The 22,557-nt window shown below is 47.7% G+C and overlaps 1 protein-coding gene across 3 annotated transcripts in view; it reads left to right on the top strand.

Annotated features, from left to right (window-relative positions):
• Nucleotides 1–22,557, top strand: part of DENND5B (DENN domain containing 5B) — a 129,237-nt gene that overhangs the window by 9,391 nt on the left and 97,289 nt on the right. The window lies entirely within an intron of this gene.

Here is a 22,557-nt window from a genome sequence, read left to right as displayed (position 1 = left end):
ATTTGCTGATTACTGAGTTGTTCACACAATACTACTTTTCCATCAGTATTCCCACTTGGTATTCTTATTTGCTTTATGCTGCGCAATACTCTACATGAATTCAAAATTAAGAACAATTTTATGCTTAAAAACAAAACAGCAGCTCTGGTCGCAGCTGACAGCAAGTCTATGCTGTGCTGGCTGGTATGGGAGAGAGGAAGGGCTGTTGCAGAGTTTCTAGGATGGGAGTTTTTGTAATGTAGACATTGTGCTTTCTCATTTTGTTTATTCTTGCAGTAGAACAATTTGTAAATACACAGCACCAAGTATCTGGGGCAGAATTCCCACATTTTATTAAAAAAAACCAAAACCCAAACCAACCTCCGTAAAACCTCAAAAAGACCCCAAACCCTAAAATTTTGTGTAATTGCATGAAGATGAAATAGCTGTTTGTGACTCCCAATGCTTAAAAACTGTCAGGTGCTTTGTAAAACAGCTGATGGTGGATGTATGCGCTGTCACGGAGCTTTGAATGTCACAGAGCTGCGCATTTTTGCCTTGTAAACACTTCAAGAACGTCAGGGCCGGGAAGGATGGTACTGCAGTGTCTCCAGCACACCCCTTTCTGGGTTGCCAACCTTTGTCTCTAAAGATTATGGCTGTGTAGCTATTAAAGAAGAGTATTTGTCTCTGGAAATCAGGATAGCAGCTATTCAGCCCAGATAAATGAGGTGTTTGGCCTTTTCCCAAGGTGATGCTGTTCAGGATGGGTTTGTCTGACTAGCATTTGCAAATATGTTGACTCCTTCTGGCTTTAGTGAGTGTGATGGCAGATGTTGTTTGACTCTCTTGATTCAAGCAGGGATGTGTAGTCTGATGTTTCTGTCTCAAATCAAGGAATGACTAAGAGCTAAAGAATCCCGGTATAAGGAATGCTATGAAGTAATCATTTTTTTCCTGTATAAATGCGAACATCTGCATAGGGTGAGGCGGCTGTGGCTGTGGTCTGCTGTCGTACTTGGCGAAAGGGGAATGGTGATGGGAGATGTTCACTTTCACAACAGCAGTTCTTGGTAATAACTTACTATAATTTCAACGCCTGTGTCTGTTTTCTTTCTGCTTGGAGCTGCCCGCAGGGTGGCGAGTTGGGAGGGGGGGGGAAAAAAGAGCCCTGCTGAAAATTGCTCAGCCTAACACACTGTTAAAAACCCCAAACCCAAGCAACAAAAAAACCCCCCTCTAGCTTAATGTGGGATGAACTTTCTATGAAAACTCTGCCTTAATGAGCTCAGATCCCTCAGCCGTGCTTTGTCCGAGTCAGCAGGTGAGGAACAGCAGAGGTCCCGAGCGAGGGTACCCTGGCTGTGACCCGGGGGCTCGGGGCCCCGATTAGTTCAGCTCTTGTGCTTTCAGCAGGAATAAGAATGAGAAAACATCTTGTCTTGGGGCCTGGATGTGCTCGGGCTTCTCGCCTGCAGGTCTGTGCTGGCGCTGGAAGAGGCGTTTGTCCGGGAACTGAGGAGAAAAGGCACAGATTTAGGTCTCTCCTAGGGCTGAGAATGAATTGCTCAGAGCAGCTGTCGCAGTGGAGTGTCCAAGATATATCATATTTGATAGTGGTGAAGATCGAAGACTATTTGCAATTCAAAATGCATCACAGAATCACAGAATAGTAGGGGTTGGAAGGGACCTCTGTGGGTCACCCAGTCCAACCCCCCTGCCGAAGCAGGGTCACCCAGAGCAGGCTGCACAGGACCTTGTCCAGGCGGGTCTGGAATATCTCCAGAGAAGGAGACTCCACAACCTCCCTGGGCAGCCTGTTCCAGGGCTCCGTCACCCTCAGAGGGAAGAAGTTCTTCCTCATGTTCAGCTGGAACTTCCTCTGCTTCACTTTGTGCCCATTGCCCCTTGTCCTGTCACTGGGCACCACTGAAAAGAGCTTGGCCCCATCCTCCTGACACCCACCCTTCATATATTTGTAGGCATTTATAAGGTCCCCTCGCAGCCTTCTCTTCTTCAGGCTGAACAAGCCCAGCTCCCTCAGCCTCTCCTCGTAGGGGAGATGTTCCAGTCCCCTCATCATCCTCGTAGCCCTCCGCTGGACTCTCTCCAGTAGCTCCTCATCTTTCTTGAACTGGGGAGCCCAGAACTGGACACAGGACTCCAGATGGGGCCTCACCAGGGCAGAGCAGAGGGGAAGGAGAACCTCTCTCGTCCTGCTGGCCGCACTCTTCTTGATGCACCCCAGGATCCCATTGGCCTTCTTGGCAGCCAGGGCACACTGCTGGCTCATGGTCAACCTGTCGTCCACCAGGACACCCATCTTGGGTTTCAGTTATTGATTAATATTTTGTCAGCACTTCGTGGCAATGACTTCTGACTGTGTCTCGGCGTTGCTCGTGCTACACTGAATAGCTCAAAATGTAGGCTGATGCTAAGCAGGAGACCGTCTGTGTTGTTAATAGTGTAGCGTTATCACACGCAAAACTCAAGCTTATGTGATCACACTAGACCTGTTTCTTGTCTTTTTTTTCAAATAAGTCAAAGAAACAACCCACCAAACCAATCTGTATCCTTATCTACCAACTTCTGAGCCCACAGGTCAATTTAATTTTGTCAGAGGTGAAACTGAAAAGATACGAAATTTTTTTTGGCGAAGTCCCTGCAGCGAGAGCCAAGATCCTAATTAACCTTCCAATAACACAGAGGCTGCTGGAAAAGCAGCAGCGCTGCATGAAGCAAGAGAGGCCCCTCCACGTGGGTACCCTGGCAGCCGCGCAGTGGGATGGGAGCGGAGCGGGCATTGCCTCCTGATAGAGGGGATTGTAAGAAATGTGAAACTATAACAAAAAGCCTTAATATTTTCTAGTTTTTAGTAGTCTTTAGTACTGTCACTTGTATTTCTGCATGCATAGTGATCTAACAATATAACTGTTACACTAATCCCTGTTTTCTCATTAAGGAATGTAGTGGAAGGACATGGGCACAAGCTATCACTTAGTCGTTAGACAAAATAATTAAGTGAAACAAAAGTGGTCTTGATTCTCAGCAAATAATTGGGATAATTGTGGGATAAAAGAGACTCCTAAATAACTCTACTCCAGACAGCTCAGCCTTGGGAGGGCAGATGCACCAAGCTCCAGAGATAAGGAGGCACCAAGACAGCAACAAGACCGGAGCAAAACAACCTGAAGGACATGATATACGTGATGCTAGAACTGAGTTTGCGCAGAAACAAATGTCAATCAGTGAACAGCGTGATGAAGAGGATGGGCCTTCATCTTGGGACCCCCGAAGACCACCCAAAGATACTAACAGACATGTGTGAAAGATATTTACATATGCTAATTAGTTCCTAGAAATATAATGAATATTTACATGTGTGATTGTATTTAACCTGAAGAAACAGGGTGTCTGGCGTGCACGTTTGGAGGAGAAATCCCCCGTGAGCCCGGCGCCGCAATAAAGAATCCCTGCTGAACACCAGACGTGGTACTGTTAGGTTCTTCCTACCGGATCTTCGGATCACTCCGGCCCGTCGGGTGGGTCGGGGAGTGAAGGGTGGCTCCTGGTACCGAGGGGGAAGGAGGGAAGATCAGAGCTAACAGGCTTGTGTGAGCAAATGGAGCTGCGGGTGAGAAGAGGACTGTGATTTCTGCCCTGGCATCCTGTGGCGGAGCTCCTAGCGCTCTTCGCGCAGACCTGTGAAACCGTGCAGCTGTGTTAATGCCATCTTGCTTCGTCTTTGCTTCTGAGTCTCAAACGAAGAATATCTGCTAGGGGAGCAATTCTGCTGCAGCTCCTACAACGGAGTAACAGGCAGTGGGAGCAAAGCTACGTTTGGCGGTACATAGCGGTGCGAGGATGGCTGTTTGCTGCTCCTGGTCCTTCCTCGAGCTCAGTGAAAGGATGGAGCAGCTCGGCTGTGTTAGTGCTGTTGATGCATCTGTGGAGAAGCACTTTTTTTTTTTTCAAAATGCACTGAATGGGAGATAGAGCAGCAGAATGTGTTGGGGGAGGGGGTCGCTGCTTCCTTTATCCTTCTTAATCTTCCCCCTCCCCGCATTTAAAAACAAATCAGCTCGTCCTCGTGCTTTATTGCTTTAAAAAGCTATTCTGACCTTTCCAATAGTGTTGTTAAGAACCAAAAACTGTATGCTGATGTGTGAAAGCGCTAATGATGCGTAAGGAGTCCTAAAACTGTATGAAGTGCATTAAATTTTGAGTAACTTCAGCAAAAGGCGCTGCAAGGGCTGGCTAATCACTCCGCCTTTATGAGTTGTTTTGGAAGTAAATGGCAATATTCAGCTGAATCTGTCCACTGAAACGGCCTGGAAGGAGGTGGCGTGGCGTTGCGGTGCAGTGGGAGGTTGGCAATCCACGCTTGATTAAATTTGCTCATACCAAAGCGGCATCGCTCCATGCCTCCAGCAGCTTGTAATAGATGAGTGCATTAATGAGCCCCTGGGTAACCGAGACCACGCTCGGGGGCCGGGGGGGGGGAATCAGAAAGGATAAACATTGCTGACTCAGTTTCTCTTTCTTATGTTACCTCTACTTATTTGTTCCGAGTGGTGCTTAAATGATTCCATGTTAAAATAAGCATTTTAAAATGCCTCTCGGCGTTGCTGATGGTAGCAGAGCTGTTTGCTGCGGGTTTGGCTCTGGGTTATTTAAGCCTTTTTATCTCCCTGAAGTTTCTCCACCTGCAAAATGTTGTGATCTTCAGATGTGAAAGACTGACTCTTGGTTAGTCGCTGCTAGACTGTGCTGAGTCTTAGGACGTTAGGGAGGGGTTGGGGCCAAACCTCCCTCCGGGCTGGCCGGGTGGTCACAGAATCACAGAATAGTAGGGGTTGGAAGGGACCTCTGTGGGTCACCCAGTCCAACCCCCTGCCGAAGCAGGGTCACCCAGAGCAGGCTGCACAGGACCTTGTCCAGGCAGGGCTTGAATATCTCCAGAGAAGGAGACTCCACAACCTCCCTGGGCAGCCTGGGCCAGGGCTCCATCACCCTCAGAGGGAAGAAGTTCTTCCTCCTGTTCAGCTGGAACTTCCTCTGCCTCAGTTTGTGCCCGTTGCCCCTTGTCCTGTCGCTGGGCACCACTGAAAAGAGCTTGGCCCCATCCTCCTGACACCCACCCTGCAGATATTTATAAGCATTTCTAAGGTCCCCTCGCAGCCTTCTCTTCTTCAGGCTGAACAAGCCCAGCTCCCTAAGCCTCTCCTCGTAGGAGAGATGCTCCAGTCCCCTCACCATCCTCGTAGCCCTCCGCTGGACTCTCTCCAGTAGCTCCTCATCTTTCTTGAACTGGGGAGCCCAGAACTGGACACAGTACTCCAGATGAGGCCTCACCAGGGCAGTGTAGAGGGGAAGGAGAACCTCCCTCGCCCTGCTGGCCACACTCCTCTTGATGCACCCCAGGATCCCATTGGCCTTCTTGGCAGCCAGGGCACACTGCTGGCTCATGGTCACCCTGTCGTCCACCAGGACACCCAGGTCCCTCTCCGCAGAGCTGCTCTCCAGCAGGTCCACCCCAAGCCTGTACTGGTGCATGGGGTTGTTCCTCGCCAGGTGCAGGACCCTGCACTTGCCCTTGTTGAACCTCATCAGGTTCCTGTGAGGTCTGCTGAGCCAGCTTCTTTTGAGCGGGTTCAATGAACTGGTTGGTAAAGGTGCGTAGAGGTCTCTCAGGGCTGATGATAGTTTTCAGTGCAGAAGGTTTGGAAATCACTCTAGTGTTAAGGGAAACCATTTCAGGAGACTACGTAGCTTTTGCAGGGTTGATTGGTTAAATTTAGCTGCAATCCCTTTTTTATTAAATATATTCAGAAAGCGAAAATAAAAGGCAAACTCTTGCATTCAGTACTTAAACTTCTTGCAGTGGCTTTCTTGCAGTGGCTTACTGCTAATTGTCTTGCTAATGCATTTAAATTCTGGTCCTTAAAAATGTATTATCTGGTTTATTTTGTGGGGGGGTCATCAGTGTCACATTATTGTATAAAACTGAAACCAAATCCTGGTGTCTGCAGCTGCAGTGTTAAATAGAGCATCATTGTCGCGTGGTGAGCATGGCTGTCAAAACACTGCGGGCAAAGTGGGTGACATGAACAGTTCTTCTACGTTAAATATTTATGGAAGAAAATGCAAACTCAGAAGGCTCAGGCATGCTGCTTAAATACATGGTTGTGTTGGTGAGGGCGCGAATCTTCACGCTGCAGCTTTAGGAGGAAGACGGTAAGTTCTTCTTGCGCACGGGCGCAACGCTGTACTTTTTCTGCACGTCAACACATCAGCAAGGGAACTGGAAGTTTTAAAACATCTGAGTAAAACCAATAGTCCTCTGGTGCAAACAGGTGGTGAACTACAAACGGCGAGTTGCTGAGGAGAAAACCATGTAATTAAATCTGGCACTGCAGTATAATAAATCTCCATTGTATTCTTTAGCTTCCTAGACGCCTTTCGAGCAATACACAATGGCTGTGATTAATGACTATTGTATTGTCTTAAATAATAAGCTTGAGCTTTCAGATAGGTGACATAATTTAGCCATAATGAGCGTCAGCTTCATGTGTTTGATCTCCACGCTTTGAATTTCAGCGTCGTCGTTGCCATGTCCTTGAGAGATTGCTTTGTGCTGAAGAGAAGGGGGATGGGGGGCAATTTCTGTGGGAGTGTGAAGAATTCAACCGATCTGTTGCTCTGAGGGTGTTGACTGTTTTGTTGTATCGCATTTTTAAATATGCAAGATAAAAGCAGTTGGATAGTTCATAAACTGGACTCATAGTTGTTAAGAGAGAATTTCTCTTTGACAGCAGTATTCCTTGCTGGGAGGTGTCTGCTGGCAGTCCTGGTGATGGGTGTTTGCTTTTGTGTGTCAAGATGCACCAAATACCCATAGCGGGGGAAAAGGCTCTGCGATCCGTTCCACACCATTGCCCCATCCGTCACCTCCTCAGCGGGCTGCTCTGGTGTTTCCTCCTGTGAGTGAAGGCAGCAGCTCTTTGATATGAGCTCCTGTCTCTTCACATTTCTCTTTCTATTGCCTGCGTTCAGCTGACACAGGAGAAAGAAAAAAGAAAATTCTCTTCCCTGCAGCTACCTGGGAAGAGCTTTCTGTGTCTCTGCACAGCATTTTGGCAGAGCTGGGAAGGGATGGCTGAGAAACCACAAAGCACATCAGACCTCTTTATCCAGCTAGCAGAAGGGCCCTCCTTTCCCGCTCGGGATGGTCGCTCTGGACCGTGCAGGTAGTTGGACTGACGTGGTGTGCTGGCTTCAAAGCCATCACACAGCGCCGCGTAAATGCTTCCAACCCAAATCCGTCCTCCTTCGGGCAGCCTGGCCCAAACGGGCCGCCCGAACGGCAGGGTTTGGCGGGGCTCGTCAGTGAAGGGTCAGCGCAGACTCTCCCCCCTGTGGTTATTTTTGTGGGGATGGGGGGGGGAAAGGGATTTGGAATCCCTCACCCTTTCCTACAAATCCTGACTCATTTTGTCTGGTTTAGCGTTGTGGTAGAAAGAAACACAATGGATTTGTTAGGGTCAGCGCCTTGCAATGCGACGGTTGACTTTGATGGGCAACAGGACCTCGTTTGCCACTCCAGACAAAGGATTTGGAGGTCTTGCAGGCTGCCATCTGTTTCTAAAAGCAAGTTTTTGTGGAGAAGGGATGCAGTTTGCATGCTGAAGAAGTTGGGGTGTTTTTTCTTCAGGACTGCTGAGCCTTTGTGTTTGAGCTTTTAATTTCAAAATTAAGCATGGTTTATTAAGAGCCCTTCCCCAGGTGAGCTGGACATCCAGATCTCCTTAGTGATGGGTTGATGTCTTCTAAAATACTAGCGTTTTAGAATACACATCCTCCAAGTGCTCTGTTCTGCTACCTGCCCCCACCCAAGCTCTCTGAAATGCGATGTCTGGCTGCATTCAGGTTGTTTGCATTTATTCTGATACATAAGCATAGAAGTCATAGATTGGAGAAGGAGTAACGTTCAGCTGTCATTTGACTTCTGTCTTGTGCTGTCTTAAAAACAGCAGAAAAAACGGTTGGTTACACTGTTCCCTTAGAATCCAAACTGGAAACTCCTACTTTTCGTGCAAGGTCTCTCAAATAAAATGGCCAGCCGACCTGCAGGGCTTAGACATGCTGACAAGTACGATCTGTTTATGTGCCACGAGTCAACCTGACTGTTAATTGATTGTTTCTATATATAACTCCTGGAGGTAGTGCAGAGCTACCAGGTCCGGAGGGCAGGAAAACATCCTGCTGTAGGACTTAGCAAAAATAATGAGTAAAGCCTCTGCAGTTTTCTCCTTTCCAGCTGGAGACGAACAGGGCTGCCAGCACTGATGAAGAGGTCCTGGCTCGCAGTCCTGTCCTGCCTGTTTGTTCAGCCAGTTGCTCTCCCGATGAGATATGGGGGGGGAGTTGATCCAGCTCTTCCTAACATTCTTAGGGTACGTTTTTCTTTTTTATTAAGGGGAGTGACTAGCGTGGCCACTGTAGCTGCGCAGGTACACACGCACATCGGTGAGCGTGGGGCTGGAAGTTCAGTGCTCCCCTCGTCGTGGCCGGTGAGTTAATACGCTGCCGATGAATGTCGCGTTGGAAATGTGGTGGCAGCCAAAGGAAACTGGCACCTTCCGCTCTCCCCCGAGCCTGTGCACCGTGCCAGAAACGCCGGCCTCCGTAGCCATCCCGTGTGCCTTGGCACCCTCCTGCGAACCAGCAGTTGCCACTGATGCTTCTTCGTTGTTCCTGCCGGTTGCCGGTCCCTGGCAGAACGCTGGCGAGCGGCGTGGGGACTCGTGCTCTCACTGCCCGAGGGCCGTATTTCTGGCTGCTCCTGGGACTGACCTTTTCTCCGAACTCGCTCCCAGCCCCGGCGAGCGGCGTGGTGCTGGGGTCTGGGGTAAGAGAGGGGGCTGCCCGCCCTGCCCTGCCCTGCCTGGGCAGATGGAGACATGGCCGTCAGCTGGTGAGCAGCAGGACCAACTCCGACTCCCAGCTCCACACCTGAGCCAGAGGTGCTTGGGCAAGGAGAGGTTTTTTTAGGCAGCTGTGAAGAGAGGAGGCTTTTTTTGAGGGAATTGGAGTGAAATGGCCACCTTTGCGGTGTCGGTCTGGTTGTGTACCAGGCCCTCTGCGGTGGGAGGTGATACCCTGCCCCACTGCCAGGCTCTCCTCCCGAGTCCCTTCATGGCTCCTGCAGAGCAGCCCCTGACTGCCTGTGGAAGCCATGCCAGTGGTGTGGCTTTGCCTAGGTCCGTTCTTCCACTTCTTCCCAGCTTCCGCATTTAATCCACCAGGGTGGGACTCTTCAGGCTTCGTTCTGAGAGGTGAAGACAGCATCTGTATTCCTTGGAGACACAGGCAGGAAGATCTTTGTCGGAGGTGGCTCTGCAGCCGCTGCGGAGCTCCTGTGCCGGGGGAAGGCTGCGGCAGAAGTCCCTGTCTCCCTTCTGAGCGGCTGAGGTCTGCGAGGTCCAAAGGGCAGAGCAGACCTGGAAACGCTCCAGGTAAATCCCTGAGGCCCGGAGAAGCAGCGTTCCTGGTCAATGGGGCTGTCTTCACAGACAGCGTACCCAGCTCTTCCAAACAGGCCAGAGCTCGTGCGGAGCAGGCAGTCGGAGCGCAGGCTGCTGCTGCGAATACAGGCTCCTAGGTGCTTTACCTGGCCATTTCGTGGAGTTTAAATATCTTGCCAGGATAGGGCATGTCAGATCCTAGCACCTATGTGAGACCCTTGGAAATGTGCTTGAGTAAGACCACCATGTTCATGCAGTTAACTTTAAATTACCAAAGCTGAGAATCTCTTGGTTCTCTTCCACTAAAATATAGGGTGACACCCAGGCTTCACCGAAGTGTCTTCATTAGCTTAAGAGAAGCAGATTAAAATTGGAAGGGTTTTGTTTAAGGAAAATTTTCATAATGAGATGTGGTAGTCGATGATGATGCATCAAGTACTTCCAGGTGGTTTTCTTATCACTATATTTAAAATGAGTGGTGAGTTTAAGAAGCCAACGTGCTCTTTATGGTGCGTTTGTGGCCTCCAAGCTTTTGGCAACATGTATAGACTGCTCACTGAGAGCTACTGAACTTGCTACAGTGGTAGCTGTACAATCCTCTGTGACTTCTCTTTTTATGTAGTCTTGGTATCTTCTGCATCTTTAAAAAAATCGGGGAGTGGGGGAGGATACACTTGAGATACTTAAGAGAAAAAATGGTGGAAACGTCATTCGTAGAAACAGCAGTTGATTTAGTCGGTTTAGCCAAAGAAGCTTCAGCTCTGTCAGAGAAGACTTTTCTGCTGTACTTGATAGAATTTGCCAAGCTGGAACAAGCCCTGGCGTAGCAGTTTCAGCCCTTGCCTTTGCTAGTCAGCAGCATTCAAAGCTGCGGAGAGGCGAAGAAAAACGCTGAGCAAATGCTGCGTGAACTGGAGAGTCAGCACTGAAATGCCACCTTGACCTGGTGGTGATGGTGGGTCATCCTCTGCTTCCGAGTCAGTCTGGGACATTTGGGCACGTGTCCAACACATAAAAATGAATTGCTTGCCACAGGCAGCACGGGTTGCCACCTCAGGGATGACTTTCTCTGCAGAGGTCGGTGTGTGTGCGTACTTAGCGCTGTTGGGGCTGGTGCTTGCCCAAGCCAGGCTCTGGAGAACGTGTCTGACCCAATCAAGCCTTTATGAAGAAGGAAAACTTGGGAGCTGCGAGAGGAAGCCAAGAGTTTTCACGTCCCATTACAGAGCAGTGTTATTTATGTCTGGAAGAACAAGCGTCTAGTAGGGGAGTCTAAATCCTGAATTTTAATCCTGGCGTGGCATTGACTGTAGGTCCTGAGGAGCTTTATGTTCTGTCCTTCCTGCAGTCTACTGGAAAAAATGTGTTATTTGTGCAGGGCGCTGACAGCGTTGGCTGTGAAAGCTGCAGTTATTTACTCGTACAGTGGGACGGTTCCGAACCATTTCAGTGCTGAGTGGTTTCAGCCTGCCTAATGGGATGGCGGGGGACTAACACCCTGCCAAATTAGTTGTTGCTTTAATTGGGAAGGGGAGGAGCGGCGTGCAAATGAATGCCTTCCATTTGAGTTAATTTGGAACCGTGGATGTAGGAGCTGCTGGTTTTGTTTGATAGACTTGATAAACCTCATCTGCTGTAACAGTGATTTCAATTGGAGGAAGATAAATTGAGGTGGAGAAGGAAACTGGAGGGCACAGGCTCAAGCCTGAGCAGGAAGGCTGTTTTAATAACCTTGTAAAAGGCGTGTTGCTTCGGTTTGGGAGGAATGCCAACTCTTGAAAGCTTTTAAGGTAAAAAGGCAGAGACCCCAAGTTGTTCAGATATATTTGTATATAATATTTGAATGTATTTGAGATGCCTTTGAGAAGCAAGCCAAATTTCAACCAGCAGAGCAAGACAGAAGACTCTAACTTCCTCGTGTAAACTGGCAGGCTCTCTGCTGGGTTTGTGCTCTCCGTCTGAGAATGAGAGCTTTCTGGTGCTATCCAAAATCCTGGTTGGCGAGATGTGCAGGCAAAAAGGAGGAATTCAGTACAGTCAGGGGAAGAGTGATGTGGTTTATGGGTGGGCATGGGTGTGCCTGTGTGTGCCTGTGAGATTCCTGCCCTGGATTAAGGGAGGTGGTGTGGGCTTCTGTTGGACCCAGAGGAAATGACTTCAAGTGCAGTGAATAGTCTTTGGGAAGGGGTGAAGAACAGGAGGCAATGAACACAAATCTCTTTCTAACTTAAGGTTGTCTTTTGCGTTTGTTTTTTGTTTATTGTATGGCATTAAAATAGCCCAGATGCAAAGCTTGAGGTTAAAAAGCATGCTAAAACTGGAAAACAGACTGCTGTTTGTAAAAACTAAACTTGCAGAAATTCATAGGGGAGGAGAAGTCTGTAGCCTAAGAAATGGGCAAAACCAAGAAGAGACCTGATAATCTTTATTCCCTTATAACCTGGAAAAACTATCAAACAGAAGCCATGAGTTGGTGATGCTGAAGGTCAAACAGTTTTACGACGCGGTCAAAAATCCTTAAAGCAAAGATGCACAGTGCCTGGGAGGCTGAGGGTGGTGGTAGCTGTTCTTTCTCCAGATCAGTGGGGAAGTGTGCCTGTGTGTGTACACATGCATGTGCAGGTGATGTTTCTCTCTTCCATTGCAGCTGACAGGACCCCAAATATCCCAGACTGTTAGAAAATAGAGTTTCTGCAGGCTCACAACTCTCCCTTTTCTCCTTGCTAGATGAGAATTCAGAGGAGTTTTCTGATAGTCCTAGGTGAGGGATGATGACCTTAATGGCCAACAGCTTCAAGAATCATCATGGAAACTTAATGGCTTCTTGTCTGTGTTTTGGGTTTGTTTTTTGTTTTTCCTGCACCAGATCTGAGAATTAAATAACTAGAGCCTTTTGCATAGGGTATCCAGTCAGTAGTCACTGAGAGCAACAAAATCTACTTCATTTGATGTCGGCACCTTTGCAGATGAAGGCTGTGCAGTGGCTTTCTTCTTTGTGGTACATGACAACTGATCCTAATACTTGTTCAAGAGTTTCTTAACCATAGTATTCCACCAGGAGTGATCCTCTAAATCTCTCCACACTTTTCACTCATGTGAAGGGTAGAAATTTTGACACCTGGTTCCCTCACTCGGTCCCTCAGTTGTGGAAACAGGAAACAAGAAACCAGTCTTTTTTGTGTGTGTGTGTATGTTTATGTTCATGAGAAGTAAAGATAATGTTCTTAACTTTCTCAGGACTCTGAATATAAAATCCATATTTCAAGATCTATGAGAGAAGAAGTAAAAAAACATAAATGGGAGTGCTTTTGATAAATGTTTCTAAGAGGATTTGTTGAGGTAGGTGATGTATAGGGATTACCCCATATATATATTTGTACTACAAGATAAACTATTGTTAAACCTCTGACAGACCAAATAGCAGTATTTCTTATGTGGGTACAGCATTTACATTTTTCTTGCAATATGGCTCTGATGTACAGTCATTCGCCACAGCTTGCCCAGGAGGCTTGGTTTGTTCTGTGAAAGCACACGCTCAGTTCCATCCAACTTCACCAAAATCTTTGGTGGTCTTAGAAGTGACGAATGACTGACAGCTGTCTTTTTTTTTTTTTTTTTTTTCCTTCTGAAGTGAACAGGCAGAGTATCATCAGCCAGGGTGGTGATTTTCAGGGCCGCCTGGTCTTTGTCCCTGCAGTGCGGGTGCCACGTGGTTCGGCAAGGTGATGGGTGGTGGCTTCTGAAACAGGCTGCAGAAATTGCCCTGCTGTGGGAGCAGTGACTGAGGACTGGGTTAGCCATTTCAGCCCGGCAGTTAGGGTTATGGCAGCACTGGGAAAGCATGAGTGGAGGAAGACAAGGGTTGCAACTGTTCGTGACAAATTGTAGGGAGATGCATGACTTGATCAGGACTGGCATGTCTGGTGACACTCAACTGCACAGAAAGACTTAGCTGAACACTAAAATTCTTGTGACTGGGAGCACAGAATGAATTCTGAAGGTTTTCAAACACTGACGTCCATTCACTGATATCTAAACTTCTTTATTTGAAAAACAATTCTCAAAATGAGTTTTCTTATTGTTCAGCCTTTGACCCTTGTATTGGAGTATTAACAAAAAGGAGAGGGTTATTTAGAACCCCTAAGGTGTGTTTTTTGTTTTTTTTGTTTTTTGTTTTTTTTTTTTGCAAGTGGGAGTGTGGTGGAAAAAGCCTCAGAGGTCTTCCTCTGACAGAAGTACATAGCCTTCAGAAGAATCCTGTGCTCTGAAAGCTTCATCTTTCTCCACAGTACTTGATCTGTCTATTAGGAAAAGGTCTTACAAATCTCTTTGCCTTCTGTCTTACCTTGTTCCATCTCCAAAGAAAAGTAGTTTCCTTTTGAAACGTACCAGTTTGATGTAAGGCGACTAATGAGTTGTTTCCATATGTTGTATTACTGGTTTAAATTTAGCTGGAAGGCTGAATTAAAATCTAGGTTGTCTCATTCAGGCAATGCCACGTGTGGATTAAGTAGCTTGAGCTGCAAATGCCGTTCCATGCTGCATATCAATGTCTGTCTAGATCACCAAAAGATCAACGTGATGCCAGAGAGGATTTGGAATGCTTCCTATTCCCCAGTCATGGTGGGTAACTCATATATGGCAATTCCTGTCCTGGTCAGATGTACTGTCCATCTTGTCTTATAGCTGATATATGCTGTTGCTAAGGAGTATGATTCCGTAGACTCTGTTATAAAATAGCTCTCCCTAAGGGGGTAACCCTTTGGAAAGGTTGATTTACATACTGAAATAGTGGGGTGCTTGTCTGTGTGCACGTACGTCCTTCTGCTGAGCCCGATGAGCCGTGGTGGGTGGACGTGGGCAACTGCCAGTCAGCTTTTCGTCCTCTACTCGTATCAGTGAGTTTTTGTTTGTCTCCTATGCGCTCTCCCAGAGTGCTTCTCTTCATGAGCATCCCGCCTGTGAAATAATTCAGGTGATGCCTGTATAACTTTGTTCAGTTCGATGGATGGAATTTATCCCCATCACTGTATTACATCTCAATTTCAACTTTTAACTTTATTTTTGGAAAGTGGTTTAGTCGGTTGGTGGGAAGGGAAGTCCTAGCTTGTTGAGACGTGATGTGATGTTTTTGGAAGTGAGAGAGGAGGATGTAGTTTTTGGATTGCTTCCTTGAGGCTGCCAGATTGACTTTCTGAAGACTCTACCAGTGCAGGCAGATTTGGCAGTTTTGGAGAATACGCTTTCTGCTCTTTTACGCAATATTGGGAAACTATTCCAGCTGAGGAAGAAGAGGGGCCCCTCCAGCAGTTGAAGAAACTGCAGCAGCAGCGTGTGCATTGCCCCTGAAAGGGAGCCGGTGCTCCTTGCCCTTTTGGAAACCCGTCTCAAATGGTACAGCAGCCTCTCGGCGCGTGGTCGCTCATGCTCACCAGGCAAGCCATGGTTCTTCAGATGGAGGCAAGAATATGAAGAAAGAAAATATTAAGCAGCCTGAAGTTCAATGTCATCACTGCCTTGATCAAAATCGGCCTGTTGCTTAGCACAAAACCAGTTGAAACGAAGTAATGGACTCATCGATACGGATTTCATTCATTTGCAAATGATTCCATCAATACTTGGCTCTTTGATGTATTCGTTTATCTGGTTCACTGGTTGCATAGCTGTTGTTTCTCACCAGTCTCAGCCCTCTGTAGGAAGCAACTTGCTAAGGCCAGACTTGGTTTATCAGCGTGCTTGCTCACTGCAGCTCTGCCGGTGAAGTCTATAGGTAGTTGTTTATAGGCCTCAAGTTTGGGCTTGCTATAGAAAACTCCTGGGAGAGCTCCCATAATCCTTCTAGGAAGAGTAAAGGAGAGTTTCTAGGTCGCATCTTAATTTGTGTTTTTATGTTGTGGTGGGCGGAGAGTTCAGCAGATCTGCCTCTGCGAGCAGCTGGGAAGCAGCAGGGCAGGCTGGCAGCGGAGGTTTGGGGGTGCTCCCCTCCCGAGTCCGGCGCTCAGGCTGCACGCTCTGCCCTGCTGTTCCCTGCTCCTCCCTCCTTGCTAGGCAGCAGCCCCTAGCTGTCCCTCAAAAGGAGCAGTGATACTAAAACCTCATCTTCTGAGGAGAATTGATGCAAAGTGTCCGTGGGGTCAAGGAAGGAGAAAGTCGTCTTGCTAAAACTCTCCTCACAAAGGGGATGTTAAGTACTTTGGCTATTTAAGGAAAACTTAAGGTGCCACTATTTATTGTGGTTACCTCCAAATCTCATGTGTACAAAAAAAAGGGGCAAAAAATAAAAATTTATTTGAAAGTTGTGTGAGCACATGGCATGAGTAGGACTGGATGCTATGTGGCTTCTGAGTAGCTGCTCCTGGACTAGTCATTGTTGATGAGAAAATTAAATATCCTTGTGGTGTAAAGCACGAGTTGATGTGTCTTTTAAATGGGATCCTGTGGTTCATATTCCAAGGTCCTATCACAGCTTTGGTTTACAAGGACAAACCTTTTGGTTGTATTGCAAGGTGGGCAGCGGCTCTACGAGGCTGTGTGGAGGAGTCGCTGCTTTGCTGTGTTTTGGAGAACTGCAGTGCCTGGCTAAATCCAGAGCTTTTGCAGGCTGCATAAAGTATTTGGTACAGCATGGCACAAAGTAGTGCAGCACTTTGTGAAATATTAATGTAGAACTTAAAATCTTGCTTTAAATGCTGGTTAAACCTTAAGCGCAACAAGCATGGTTTAGACACCTCATTAAAATGTTAGAACTTAATGTTCAGTGTGTGAGTTCAAGCAGGAGAAGGTTATCCTGAAATATGCAGGCAAACAGGATCTCCCCTGCTCTTCTCCACCTCCAGCACAGTAGGGAGGAAGCACTGGGGACCTAATAAATGCTTCTAAATATCTGCAGGGTGGGTGTCAGGAGGATGGGGCCAGACTTTTCAGTGGTGCCCAGCGACAGGACAAGGGGCAATGGGCACAAACTGAAGCAGAGGAAGTTCCGTCTGAACATGAGGAAGAACTTCTTCCCTCTGAGGGTGACGGAGCCCTGGCCCAGGCTGCCCAGGGAGGCTGTGGAGTCTCCTTCTCTGGAGATATTCCAGACCCGCCTGGACGCGGTGCTGTGCAGTCTGCTCTGGGTGACCCTGCTTCGGCAGGGGGGTTGGACTGGGTGACCCACAGAGGTCCCTTCCAACCCCTACTATTCTGTCATTCTGTGATCAGAAAGTAAAGTGTGACATTAGCAGTGCCAGCTACAGGAATCTGCATGGACTGAAGTCACAAGGTTCGTACCTGTGAGACAGCTTACCCAAGGGAGTAAAGAGCAATTGCTCACCTTCTGCTTGATGGGGCTCGTAAATCTCTCTGACCCAATGAAGGCTGCAGAGCACAAGAGGAACTTTGGTTCTATAACGCAGTTGCAAGGTTCAACGTACGAGTGAAGTCGTCCCTGTGCCCACTCCCAGGATTTGTCCCTGTGTTTTATCCAAGTGCAGGTGTGTCAGGCATTTCACCTTCCAACACTGAGCCACATCACCCTGTCAGATGAGTGGTGTGACTAGGGAACTACAGAGTTCTAGTCACCTCACGGGTCTTGTCTGTGGTCATTTTATGAGCTTCTTGGCTTAGCTAGGCATGACGTTTTGCCTTTACTGAAGCGTTGTCGGTGGCATGGCACCATCTGAAGCAATGCGTGAGCCTTGCTGTGGGCTCTGAAGGACAGTCTGTAGCGATCGACGTGGCGATGCCTTGGAGCACCCCGTTGGCAGCCAGGTGGTCCATGCCTCTGATGTGGAGGACTCGGGCACTGTTGCGTACATCTCTGAGGGCCTTTTGTTCCTAGTTGCGGCGGTGCAGTGGTTCTGTAAGACTGGTAGTTCTCTTCATTTGATCCTTTATTTAAAAATAATGAATACATTTTAAAACAAGTAAAATATCCCCAGCTGATTGCAGGGGTGACTATTCCAAAGCAGTGGAGAGCCTCGGGCTCTTCAGGTGCAGGCTTCTCTCACTGCAGTAGTTGCCTTGGTGTAAATTATAGATGCAGTCACGTCGAATTGCCACGTGTTATTGGACTGCCTTGCAGTAGTGTGTGTGGGAGGGAGGGCAGAAATGAGCAGTGTCCTCCTAAGAGGAAGTCTCTGGCTACAAATTTGGAAAACCCCACAATTACCCCTTTGTAAGCCACCTTTTGGTAAGGTAGCGATGGGAAGCTTCCTTCAAAAAGAGGTAATTAAATATTTTTCATCATCCTCCATTTCAGGTTGGTTTTCATGTATTTGATTCTTTCCTTCCTTTCTTCTGTGTCCTAAAAGTTTTCCAGTTTGGATCTCAAATGCTAGATAGAATATCTGTCTTTTATTGTCATTTTCTGAATCAGTGCACACTGAAATCTTTCTTCCTTTACATAAAAATTTCCACTCTTCAGAAATTTAAGAATTCTTTTGCCTGTGAAACCAGGGACAGTTTACCCAAACCATTTAAAGCTGGTGCTGCTTGCTGCCTTTTCCCCCTGTCCTCCCCATCCTCCAGGTTTCTTGTTAACAGAAGAGACTGAAACCACCTCCGAGGCATCGCTAGCCGACCATGCAGTGCACTGGAGCTTGTGGAGATTTTTGTCGTCATTAACTTGCAGATGTTTAACATGAAAATTTTATATGTGGATCTGAATGCAGCATCATTTACCATCTGTAAATAAAACAAGGACAGGGCATAATGAGGAGTCTTGTTAGTCAGAAGACATGTGAAGATCTGAAACAGAGATGTCTGAGAGCCTTTTGTGATGCTCATAGCCAAGTAAAGTGACTCAGCTGCACAGGTGCTTAGGACAACAAGGACGCAGGAAATAGAAAACTTGGATTCCTCTCTTGAAATAAAGCCAAAATTAACTACAAGCACAGCTTGTGGTGCCTATTTCTAGCCGGTATAAACCTTCTTGGTAGACCACCTGCAGTCTCCTCCTGACTACAGTCCAGCACTAAAGGCTGCTGGCTCTGGGTTAGGTGTGAAGATCTTGAAGTGACATGAGCCTAGGTTTTATTTGGTTTCTCTGGTGCTACAAAGATCATAATACTGAAATTCTGATGGCAGTTAGAGGTGGCCAATGTTATACAGAGAAGTACTGCCGTTTTTCCATGTTACTTACCACATCAGCTGTACTTTTGGAGGAATCCATGGGGTCCCAAGCACTCCTGAAGATCTGATTACTACGGGCACAGCAGATAGTGGCCTGTGGGGACAAAGCCTCGGCGTTAGGAGTGAGTGTGTAAGGCAGACTGAACACCGTGTCTGAGCAGTAGCGGTAGACAGAAAACCATATAACTCATGATCAGAGTTACAAGAAAAAGCATATGGATGTGTCTGATCCTTGCTAAATACTTGACGAGCGATGCCAAGGCGGCTTGGAGAACAGAGCGTTCGTCTCCCCCTGCCTCCTCCCCAGCCCGAGCCTGCGGAGCAGGGACACAGGCGAGAAATGAAGCAGAAGACTGAAGCCACTTGAAGGAGAGCAAATCCTCTTCCCTAAAATGTGCGTAGATGGTTACTGAAGCTTCATTTTATATTCGGCTTCATCTCTGATGTGACCTCACAGAGATCCTGTAATTTTTGTAACTGCTTGAAAGATTTCAGTGCTGCTTCTGAATTAAGGCAGCAAATTGCACAGATGGGTACCAAAAGATTATTTACTGCTTTAGATTGTGGATATAATAATTGCTTAAAAGTTACTGTGTTTGCTAATTTATAAAAAAGGGACATTTTGCTTTCTTGTTATGTGCATTCATTACATGGGACAGGTCTGTAACATGAACATGTTCCCATCTTTTTTGTCCAGTTGTTTATTGCAGTAAAGTGTTTTAAATAGCTGGTACTGAATAATTGAACATGTCTCCAAGTACGCTTTCAGATGAGTCTGATTGCTAATACGTGATAAGTAATAGATACTTCAGGGTAGCAGCTACCTTGATGTTCTTTACAAGAAAGGTGTAAGTGCACAGGCGCAGGGTGCCTAGGTACACCTTTTTGATCCATAATTTTTATTTCACCTGCTCCGAGTGCTCCCTGTAACATCCCTGGTCTGCTTGGGCTGTGCATTTGGTTGGCTTTGTTCCTGTGACTGGATTTCTTTTATAGTAGCTGACTTGTGTTTGTTCATATTTCTTGAAAGATGATGAGCCAGAACTGAGTAGTTTTATACTTTGAAGGATTAAGTAAAATTTGGGATATTAAATTTGCTGGTTTGGGTGAATGTTGCGGTGAAGTTGTCGCGTTACTGAGGACCGTCACTGTTCATCTGCTCGTCTTGCTGCGGTCCGTTAAACCAAACGACAGCTACAGAAAACATATGGTTTCAGTTTTAGCCACACAGTGTGTTAAGCAGCTCAGGATTTGTGTTCTTAACCTGTTTATTGAGCCCAATTTTTAGCAACCTCCATCAGTAGGGCTTCTTTGTTCTAGGGTGGCTGGTGTCAGGCTTCCCCTCGCCAATTTATTGGCAGGGCACCGCCTCTGTTGACAACACAGATGTCTGTCTCCTACAATACAGTCATACAGTTCCCATTCAAATGGAGCTTTTTTTTTAGAGCCGTTTGAATGTTTTTAATATTCAAGCCCACTGCAGTCTCATAACTTAACCTAGCAGCTGAAGTGAAGGCTTTTAAATGAGACTCTTCACTGCTGTTCCTATGGTTACACTGGAACAGAAACCTGCTAAATAGGAGCCAGAAGGGCACGGAAAATCTTCTAGTAACAGTTGCTATCATTATTGCAACTTTACGATTTCCAATTTATTCTTTCATTTTCTTTGCAAGATTTTCTCGTTAAGTGGAAGCTTATCTTTCTGCCCATCAGTGGCTGCTACTGTTGGAAAATAGAAGACGATGGAGACAGACCCCCTGGAAACAGGTTTTTGTTCTTCTTGCAAGTGGGTTTATTTCCCCCCCTCCTTCTATCAGGGTTAACTTAAATTGCAAAGTGCTTTTTATGTGCAATTGGAAGAGATGGTTCCTGGGTTCACGCAGGTGACTTGCATGCAAACTACAAACCGGCGTCAACGTGCACCTTCCTATTGGATGGTGGGAGTAAGAAGTGGTGCGTTAACTGCTTTTGTGGGGAAATAATACATATTTAAAGCAAACAACCAGCAGTTCCTTGAGTGCCGGGACAAAGGGAGCCCGGGTCTCCTGTGGATTTGCCTTGTGCATGATTGAATTTTACTGTCTGCAAACGAGCGCGAGCCTTTCCTCGCAGCTGGGGCGCTTCGCGGCGTTCCCCTCGCGTCGTGTCTCCGGGGCTGAAGCTCACACGGCAGCGCTGGTGGGAGCTGTGGTGCCCACCTCCCTCTCATCCCCATCCTACGCCCGCCTGCGGCTTGGAGCATGGGGGTCTCCCCAGTTACCCAGTCTCACCATCTCCTTTTGCCAGCGCGGGAGCGTAACGGGTGACCACTGCCGTCGCTGGGTGCTGGTCCCTTGGCTCGGGCGCCAGGCTGAGATGTGGCCGCCGTCGTCTCGCTCCCGCCGGTGAGCGCGGCGTTTCCACCGGGGAGTGGGGTGAGCGGCAGCGGTGGGAAGGCTGCTCACCTGCCCGGGAGCTGGCCTCCTGGGGCTTGTTCTGGTGCCCCTTGGAAAGCGTTGCCCTTGTGAGAGCATCCTCAAGCCCTGCGACAAGAGAGCGGGCTGAATCACAGAATCACAGAATAGTAGGGGTTGGAAGGGACCTCTGTGGGTCATCTAGTCCAACCCTGAAGTCGGCTTTTGTACTGCAAAGAGCCCAGGGTTATTAGACATCTATATAAATAACACTTGGGGGGGCATTAACAGAGAAGAATGTTTATTCTAGCTGCTCGCTGGATATGTGAGTTTGCCTTGTGTTTTAGATTATTGTAAAGAAGATCATCGTAAAAGAGGAGCGAAGAAAATCAGACCGTAATAGCATAATGCAGGCTTTTTCTCTTAGGTTTGCGACTGAAGTCATGTGCAATTTGTGGGAGCTGTCAAACCAAAGAAGAAATTAGAGTAAAGAAGAAATTAGAGTAAAGAAATATGGAGCTGTAACAGAAGTGGTTTGGGAGAAACTGAAGGGAAAGTGGCAGGACTACAAACTGTGAATTTGGGGTCTGCTGCTTGTTCTGAAGAATTTCGGGCTGTGTGATGCAGCCTGGTGCCTGCTGGAGCAATCCTTGCTTGTATCTGGGTGGTAAAATGTCAGCAATAGCTGGGGCCAGTGGGGTCAGAAATAGGAACAAGCTGTCGGGGCGCTGGGAGGGAAAGCAGCAAAGCAACAAACTGCAGCAATATACAGCGATTTTGCAACTGTGCTTGGTGAGAAATGAATCGCTTTTGATAGCGGACTCTGCCCTTGGGGTCAGCGGCTCGGCTCTGGCCTGTGGATGTCACCTGGCACCAGGCTTGGAGCTCCCTGGGGGTTCGCGTTGAGGCTACCTGGGGCTTGGGGTGCTCTCCCCCCATGTCCTGGTGCTGCCAGGGAGCCAGCCTGGCTGTGTCCTGCCCCATGCCTCCTCCTCAGCGCCGTGCCCCTCTCTCTGGGATATCCAGAGGATGCAGGGTTCGGCGTGGTGATGCTGCTCCTGTGCCCTCGTCTCTGGGATAACCACCGTGTCCGTCTCTTCTCTGTTGTGAAGCAGCTTGAGGCACAGTTGCAAAGCTGAGAAAAACGCACGAACAGCGATGAAAGGAAAACTAGAGCTGTCGTTTCTTGGCCTACCTTCTGCCAGCCAAACAGCTGGCTGTTCTTCCCTGCTCTGGAGATCCTCTAACCCCCTGATCTCCCCAAGTTTCCCAGGTCTGCTACCTGGCTAAGCCTGTGTGCTGGAGGGCTGGTGGAAAATCACTGGTGTTTTCCATACGAACATTATAAATGTAAACAGAGTGTAACCATGATCACAGAATCATAGAATGCTTTGGGTTGGAAGGGTCCTTCAGAGGTCATCCAGCCCAACCCTCCTGCGGTGAGCAGGGACACCTTCACCTAGACCAGGTTACTCAGAGCCCCGTCCAACCTGGCCTTGAATGTTTCCAGCTGATCAATGCACCTTGCGTGCTGTGAAGTGTCA

This window comes from Opisthocomus hoazin, chromosome 8 (assembly GCF_030867145.1).
Source record: "Opisthocomus hoazin isolate bOpiHoa1 chromosome 8, bOpiHoa1.hap1, whole genome shotgun sequence".
Classification (NCBI taxonomy): Eukaryota; Metazoa; Chordata; class Aves; order Opisthocomiformes; family Opisthocomidae; genus Opisthocomus; species Opisthocomus hoazin.
Note: the sequence above shows the minus strand (reverse complement) of the source record. Positions and strands in the feature narration are given on the sequence as shown.